The following is an 8,334-nucleotide window of genomic DNA, read 5'->3' on the forward strand; positions in this document are numbered from 1 at the left end:
GAGCTGAGGGTAAACTAAGGGTGTAATTCTGTCTGTCACATTCAATTTAGGAATCTGAATACATTTCACATGAGTTTGGGTGTCGCATTAATGGCCTGGGGACCAATAGCCTCAGCCTTTTCAAAAATTTTTTGTCCAACAAAGGAGTTAGGTCCTTTACAGCAATGACATTTAATTCAATAGCCAGAGGAAATCTCGAAGCAGTCCTGGACTGTGATGTTTCCCTTGACTTAAAGCTAGAAGCAATGAATAAGCTGATGTCAGTATATGCAATAGTTTTGCTAAGGGCTCCTTCTGTAACAAAATTTCACCCTCAAAATTGTCCTTAAAATTAGATTTAAACAGAATCATGCCATGCATTTCAGACCAACAGATAACAAAAATAAAAGAGCTCTATGAGCATGTACTACATCAAAAAGTGCTTTATGTCAGGGAGGCAAGTCCTTTTATCTCTCTCTCCACCCCCGCCCCCCAACTCTCCCTCAAAACAGAGCATTTCTGAAACTCCTCCATTATATACCCACAGCTCAAGCATGGGGCTGTAGAAGAAACCTATTCATTTCTGTACTTAGAGAGAAACATTTTTGAAAATTAATGCCCAACAAGCCCCCATGTTAGTGAATAAGCAGTGACAGGTGGTAAAAGCAGATGGTTTTGAAAAGATTTGTGGCAGTCCCTGGCTCCACCATCCTAGAAGCTCCACAGGGTACTGGCAGAAGAAGTGGTTCGTTTTCTTTCCTTTCCTTTCCTTACTCTAGAAAACCAGCAGCTGATCTCACTGGTTGCCATGAAGGCAGGAAAGGACAGGCAAAACTCACTCATGTTCTTCATCCCACCTTCAAACTGCTTTTTCCTCTCTGCAGAAGCCCAGCTGAACGCAGGCCATCGCTCTAGGCTGAGCAGCCAGGAGGCCACCTGACACATGACACAAACCCACCCCTGTGTTTGCTGGTCCCAGCCAGGACCAGAGTGGGCAGAGCTCCTGGGCTTGGCAACCATTCATCACAGACCACTTTGCTTCTGACCACACCGTGGGATGGTGCCCAAGAGAGAGCATTGTGGCACGCTCCAGCACTGAGCCCTGGCACACACACCTGCCCGCAGGCTGGAGCTCTGCTCAAAGCACCAGCACTTCCTTCTGAAGGCCCTAGTAATGAAGGAGGCATCTCAGATGCTGCAATCCTGCACAGCCAAACTTTGACAAATGGTGAATAACTTCATGTCAATTAATCCTAGAGCAATACTGCAATGGGAGCAAAGCTCACTAAAGCACAGTTATTCACATTACATCCCAAAACAGAGAAAGCAGGCAAAAAAACATTATTTCATGTGTAAACTACAGCAGTGACAGAAAAATGTATTTCCAATGAGTGTTGCGTGCTCGGCCAAAGCCATGTTGATTGCTACAGATGCAGCCTTCTCCAAGTTACTGCTATTTATGCTCAGGGAACAAGGACCCACTAATGACAAAGAGACAGCATGAGTGTCACACTGTTGTTTTGGGCACACTGCCTTAGCTGGAGCACAGCACCAGCTCCAGTCAGCTGTAACTCTCCTCTGAGCTATTACTGCACACCTAAAAAGATGACTCAGACAATTTCTCATTCTGTCAATGAAACATTACATAGTGCCACCTCTGTCTACTATCTAAACCACCTGTAACCATCTCAGCCATTAACTCCACAGTACAACCTATTCCAAAGAACCTTTTAGAACACTGCTCTGCTAATACCCATACATTTTGTGAGTAAATTAAGAATCTCTCTTTCAATATTTATGAAAGTGTAGGGCAGGAACTACACTCCTGAAAAGGCCTGGTACTTTTCTTACACAGCATTTCCATTTTTCAGGTTTTCCTCAGAAACCGGAGTGATTGGCTTAATATCAACATAACACTTATTCTTGCTTTACATTTCTTTAAACAATAGAACTGCGTAGCTTTGTAAGAACCTTTTTCTTGTTTATCTATTGCACTGTTCACAAAATTGCAGTCAATTAACATTTTCATAATTTTACCCACAGTATCAAGGTACTTTCTGAAGGACTATTCTAGAAAGGGTTGCAACACCACAGTGTAATTGTATTCAGCAGCCTCCAAATAAGAAAAGGCCTTTTTGAATGATCTACAGCAAAATAAATCCCCCTTCTTTACATTAAATCAGGGAACATTTCTTTCCTTCAAACAATTAGGTTTATGGCTTCTTTCAGGAAGATAAAACAGAAAACAAACAAACCAAAAAAAGGAGCTGTCAGTCCAGCCAGTCCAAATCTTATACAGCACTGCTGGAACAGTACTGAAAACTGAGTCTGCTACAAAGGTAAACATAAGCCATTCAAAACTGGTATCAAAACCTTGTATTTGTTTCCAGAGAACACACCATGGTAAAATTGCCTCTTACCTTTGGACAGAATAAAACATGGATCTCGGCTTGGACAAAGGCAAGGCTGAAAGATGTCTTTAGAAATTACATTGTAAGCACCCTGGTTTGTGAAAAGTCCCGTCATTCTTGAATGCATTAATCAGTCATCAAGTTTTGTATTTTTTCTGTTAACCTCACAAGATAATCACCTGCTACTCAAAGCATATATGGAAGACTGATACCAGTATAGAGAGTAATTATGAGGAAAATCTATTATAACTATATTTTATGGGCACAGCTACACCACAATTACATTGTGGAAGGAGAAAAAATAATTGGGAAGGAGAAAACTTTAGAGTCAAACACAACAGTGTATTTTTCAGGCACAAGAGATCTTTTTCTGTGAGCATGGGTGGAAGAACAGAGCCCCATGCAATTTTCACATACTTGAAACTGCCTATACAGAGGTACATACAAAGAGAAACACATTCAAGCAACTCTTGCAAAACACTGATAATATAAGCTTAGAACGTAACATGATCATAACTAAATTACAGGTATTTTTGCCAAACCTTCAATATGCCTCATGCTTTAACAACAAATGTAGCCACAGATCTGAGGGAGAAAGGGTTTCCAGTTTTCAACAGAACATTAATTACATGTCTACTATTATCATTTCACATCATTAAAGACCTAGTTGGCTGTAATTTTAATGCTTCATGTCACTCAAAGACAGCTCCACTTTCTAAAGAAAGCCTTAAAGCACTATAAAAGTAAGAATAAAAATAAAAAAAAGAAATACAAAAAAACACCACAGACAAAATGTCTGCCTCAGATGGCATTAAGAAATGGGAAATATAGACTTACCGTTCAAAAACTGAATGGAAAAGAACAGTAATAAAAGAAAAAGCATCTGCTGTAGTTTTACCTTGAAGGACAGGAAGTTTCCTTTTGGACTCAGTTCATCAGACCCTTGAAGGGTATGTCTACACAGGTAACTGGAGACAGGCAGGCACCTCTCCTCCCTCTCCACATTGGCCAGACAGGAGCCAAATTAAATCTGGAGGCCATGCAGAAGCATCAGCGCTGCACCAAGCAAGCTCATGAGATTGAAGGTCCCCTGCTGCAAGGGGAAGCAGCCCACTCTTCCCCCAAGCACACGATCTCGGCTGATTCTTCAGAGTGTTTTAGTCAGGCGTTGAGTCACACCCAGGAATTCATCCAACTGAAAACCAGGCCAAGAGCAACAAGAGCAGATTTGCGTTTGGCCAGGGGTAATAGTCCCATCCCAAGCAGGAGGTCGGGAATGCGTAGCCAGAGGTGAGGCAGGCAGGCAGGCTGACCCCCTGGTCAGGCAGGAGCCCACATTTAGGGAGCAAGGTTTGGGGAGTGCCAGCACAGCTCCACATGGGCATAGGTGAAGAGCTCCCCAACAAGGACTGCCTTTGTGAAATAGCTGCCTGAGCCAGGGAAGTGAACATCCTTCAGATTATCCTTATTTACAGACACAATTGGATGACTGACTCTTTCCACAACCCACTTCTACTAATTTAGATAATTTTAATCTTGCTGGACAATATTCAAACTTCCATTTCTTAAGCCTCCTTTGTGGACTCAGGACCCTTAGGGAAACAGAATGCTATAATTTTTCACAGTGATAATGCAAAATAATGCAACTATAGGAGAAAGCTAACATTATCCCCCTGCAGCTGTTATTCCCAACATTTTCTTCCAAACACAGCAACACCAAAAAACATAGTAAGATAAGCAACAGTCCCCAGATGAGTCAGGTACTCATCAGTACATTTTTATCCACCCTAGTGAGTTGTTCACATGATCTGTCCCTTGCACGGGTCAAAATAACTTGCTATTGGGGAAAAACCTGGCAAGCTCTTCAGAACTACAAGCTTTCTATGTGAAATGTATAGAAAAAAACCGAAGTTTTTTTTTCCAATGACAGTCTAATTCTGCACGCTGCTCCTCTGGAACAAAGATCTACACCCTGCCACAGGACTTGAAATCATCAGTATCCAGAAGATTTCCAAAGTCAATGACCACTTGTTCGTATTCTCTATTTGCACCATGCAGACAAATGCAGTTTCTGTGCCTTTGGTCCTATTGCCAACAGTCCCTGTCACAATCCTTCTGCCCCGCCACCATCCATGCCAGACTCCCACACATTCCCAACTCGCCCACCTCCCCAAGATTCAGGTTTATCAGATCTGAACTGACTTTGGGGAAGGTACAAAAAGCTTATCAGTAAAAGTTGCCTAAAGTAACAGCCACAAACTTTATGCCTTTGTTAACAGGCCATCTCCTATTACTTTTCTAGCAGTTGATCTCTAGATATTTTTTTCCCAGCTGACATGCTATGGGTTCTATTTACTCAGCCTTTTCTCACATGATCTTCAAGAGGCTTTAAAACTACATTTCCTCACCACTAATTTAAACAAGCCTTTATGGGAATTAGACTTGAATCCTGAATTGGAAGAACTGAAGAATTTGCAGCATTATTACAATATCAGATGCATCCTCAAACATACTCTAAATATAGTGGAAGGCTGGCCTAAATCTGCTATTGATTCATGTTTAATTCAGATACCTTTGAGTGATAGCATCCCCATCCCCTCAATTTTCTCATCCCCAATTCTCATCACCTATGTACTGAAATTTATAGTGAATTTAACTTAGACAAAAACCCCAAATCACAGAGGAAATGTTTTAAAACACTATAGTTACGCAGAAACAAGTTGTCAGAACAACATAAAAGATCTAGAGGTTAAAGCACTACATTGCAGCAGGGATTCTAAAACTTCACTAAAGCAACTATCACTGTGATTTTTAAACTATGTAGCTCCTTCAAACAGAAGATGAGTACCTAACTCAGTAATGAACAGAACTTTCACTTTTCTGGTCAAAAACATTATAGGTAAGCAGGAAGTGATGATGCTTTTGATATAGCAGTGCAAATCAGAACAAACTCCTGTAGCAGATCTCTGTGCCACCAACTTCTTAAGTGGGGATGAAGGTTCCCAGAATGCCAGCACCCACAGTAAGTTACACTCTAAGCTAACAAGCTAAAATAATGTGAGCTTTGATATTGAAAGTTTCTGAAAGCATTTGTATTTTGTTCTGTTTCTGGGATCATCTAATAATTCTACTGTACACTTCTTTTAACACAAATTCAAGTGAACCAGGATTAGAGCTGATATGGATTTTGGAACACATTTTCTAGCCTAATAATGACCTTCAGAGATAGCAAAGTCTCCAAATAAATAGTCTAAATAAAGATGCAAAACTAGTCTTTTGATTGAATTTATAGCTCAATATTTCTGGGTGAATTCCCATTTAGTTTTACTGCTTCCCCCCACAAGATAATGGTCTGTCATTAGTTATTTGTTTCCCTACCTATGCCCTCAAAGGGTTCCAAGGCAAACACATAAAAAACAAATTGTTCTGAGTAACAACATTACAGCACAGAACTGTATATAAGACAAGACAAGGTCACATGTCTCTAGTTTCCAGAGAACTGAGAATATCCTCACAGGCTCCTGTACCAAAATTTGCATTTGTGGTGCCCTGAGGGTGGGGGGCGTTAAGCAGGGATATTCAGTCATTTCCCAAGCAAGAGACAGAAAACAGCACCAAGGCTCTGAGTAAGGCACTTCCCTCTTACGATTAAAACTCTAGGGCTAATACCACACTTCTATTACGAAAAAACAAAAACAACGTACGGGCCTAACAGCAGGAAAAGAAAAAGGCAACCCTCCCCCAAAATTAGATCAGATCTTCCTTTATTTTTAACAGCATCGCACTGATGATTTACCCCCGAGAGACAACCCTGCGGCGAGGCAGGGCGGGAGCCGCTCGCCACATCTCTCCTCTTCCACAGGGTTGCATCCCGGCTCCAGCTCACCCAAGGAAGAGCCGAAACGCCGGCGGGGCTGGGGCCGCCGCTGCTCCCGGGGCACCGCCCGGTGCCAAGGGCCCGACCCAGCCGCTCCCGGCTCCCCGGCCGCGGTACCTGCCCGGCTCGGCCCTGCCGGAGCCTCCCGGCCCCGCCGCCGCCCCGGCCCCGCCGCCTCCCGGGCATCCTCCGTCTCCAGCGTCGCCTCCTTCTCTCCCTCGCCCCCACACCGCCCTCTTGGTGATTTTGGCTTTTTTTCTTTGCCTCCCTCCGCCGTGCCCCAGCGGGTTGTTACCTTCAATTGCCGCTTTTCCGACCAATTCCTGTTTCCAAAGCGCTGCCCCCCACCTTCACCAGCACGCAAGCAACTCCCGGCAAAGAGGAGGAAAACAGAAAATGCAAGCAAGCAAAAAGCAAACAAACAAACAAACCAAAAAAAAAATCCACAAAAAAAACAACCCACCCCAAATAAAATTAACAAACCTCCGGTGGCGCTCCCGATGTGACAGTGTGTATCCGGCCGGGGGAGGGAAGCGGGGAGCAGCAGTGCCTGCCCCGCTGCTCCGAACGCGGACCGGGGGAGGATGCGCGCCCGCCCGGGGTGCGGACCTGGGCCAGCGGGCTCCTCGCCGCGGGCTCTGCAGCAGGAGCCGCCGGGCACCGCCGGGGCGGGAGAGCGGGGCCACCCCCGGCAGCGCTCGGCCCCGCGTGTGCCCGTGAACCCCCGCCTGAGGCCGCCCCTTCCTCCGCGGCCGCCGCCGGCGTCGCCCCTCAGCTGTGGGGCACAGGAGCGTCCGGCGGCCCGGCCGCCCCCCGCCGCGGCCGTGCCGCAGGGGTGCGGGCACGCCGCGCCAGCCGTGCAGGAACCAGTAGGGCAGGCAAGAAAAGGCTCTCTCCTTTCCCTTCATCCCTCCCGGAGGGCTCCCCTCCTTACCGGGCTGCCGGGGCTCCTCTGTCGCCTCCGGTCTCGCTGGGGCTGGGGCTGGGGCAGAGCGAGTGGCGGCGGCGGGGGGGGGTCCTCCTCAGCGCCTCCCCAAGCCCCCTTCCCCACCCTCGTCCTCCCCCGCTCCGCCTGCGCCGGCGTGAGCCGGCGGCCGGGAATGCGGGAAGCGCGGCCGGGCTGCGCTGGAGCCCGGCAGGCATCCAGAGGAGGGCGGGGGAGCCCCGAAAGCTCCTAAATCCATGGTGAAGGTGCAGGGCGAGTGGTCCCTTGGGTGTCCTCCAAGCTTATTACACCTCCTTACTCTTTTCAGTTTACAGCAGAATTTACGGCTGCGATTAAAATGGTTAGGAAGAATGTTGCGCACAGAAACAGAGTTATAAAATAGGCATATTACGTTAATTACCCAATTTGTCTTACAAGCGCTAGGGAGAAACTGAGATATGCTGCATACCTACTCAGCCCGGAATACCTGCTTTTGCCACCAGCATTAATTTTCTTGCTTCGGTAATATAAGATACATCCTCAGATCTTTTCAACTCAGCATCAGAATCAGCAATATGTGACGTTTTTATAACCTCTTATTACACTTAGAGCATGTATGAACATTAATTAATTTTACAAGGTTGTGTTTAATTCCATTATTTCCTTCAGTTTATTAGTGCTGGGAAAAAGCCAGCCCGAGAGGTTAGGTAAGCTGCTCACTGATGACTGAATCGGTATGAGAGCTGTCAGCAGAACACCCCACACAAAGGAATTAGGTACTGCAACCACAGCTGCAGCTCTCCCACCTCTAGCTCCTTGCTTGGGGAGCTTATAGGCTACGGGTGCCTGCCACTTCCACATGAGACCTATCAGTGCCTGTTGGTACATGTGGGCATGATCTAAGACTAAGTGGAGTCTCCAGAGCCTTCCTATTTTCACCCCATTCTGCCAGGTGTCCTTACTGTACGTGTGCCACATGTGCCTTCACGTGATACAGGACATAGGGCTTTTAAGACCCAGGCAGACCATAAAAATCCAACCAGGACACAAGGTCTGTGTCACTTGCTCTCTACATTACACCTATGGATTGGAGTAGGGTCATACAGAGTGTGCAGGCAATTCATCCCACAGAAATGTGTGGG

The 8,334-nt window shown here is 45.9% G+C and overlaps 1 protein-coding gene across 4 annotated transcripts in view; it reads right to left on the bottom strand.

Annotated features, from left to right (window-relative positions):
* LOC102110477 (fatty acyl-CoA reductase 1-like) overlaps positions 1 to 7,287 on the bottom strand; it is a 119,995-nt gene extending 112,708 nt beyond the window's left edge. Inside the window, exon 1 of one of the 4 annotated variants that reach the window (XM_005532687.3) lies at positions 7,202 to 7,287. The gene's annotated coding sequence lies outside the window, so the exon portion shown is untranslated. Of the gene's footprint in view, positions 1 to 6,562; positions 6,625 to 6,750; positions 6,877 to 7,201 lie in introns of those variants that run through there. The other 3 variants (XM_088055493.1, XM_088055491.1, XM_088055492.1) reach the window with 3 other exon arrangements.
* Between the last annotated feature and the right edge of the window lie 1,047 nt (positions 7,288 to 8,334).

The sequence above is a fragment of the Pseudopodoces humilis genome, chromosome 5 (assembly GCF_049639895.1).
Source record: "Pseudopodoces humilis isolate 2021_Gansu_Grassland_sample_001 chromosome 5, ASM4963989v1, whole genome shotgun sequence".
NCBI lineage: Eukaryota > Metazoa > Chordata > Aves > Passeriformes > Paridae > Pseudopodoces > Pseudopodoces humilis.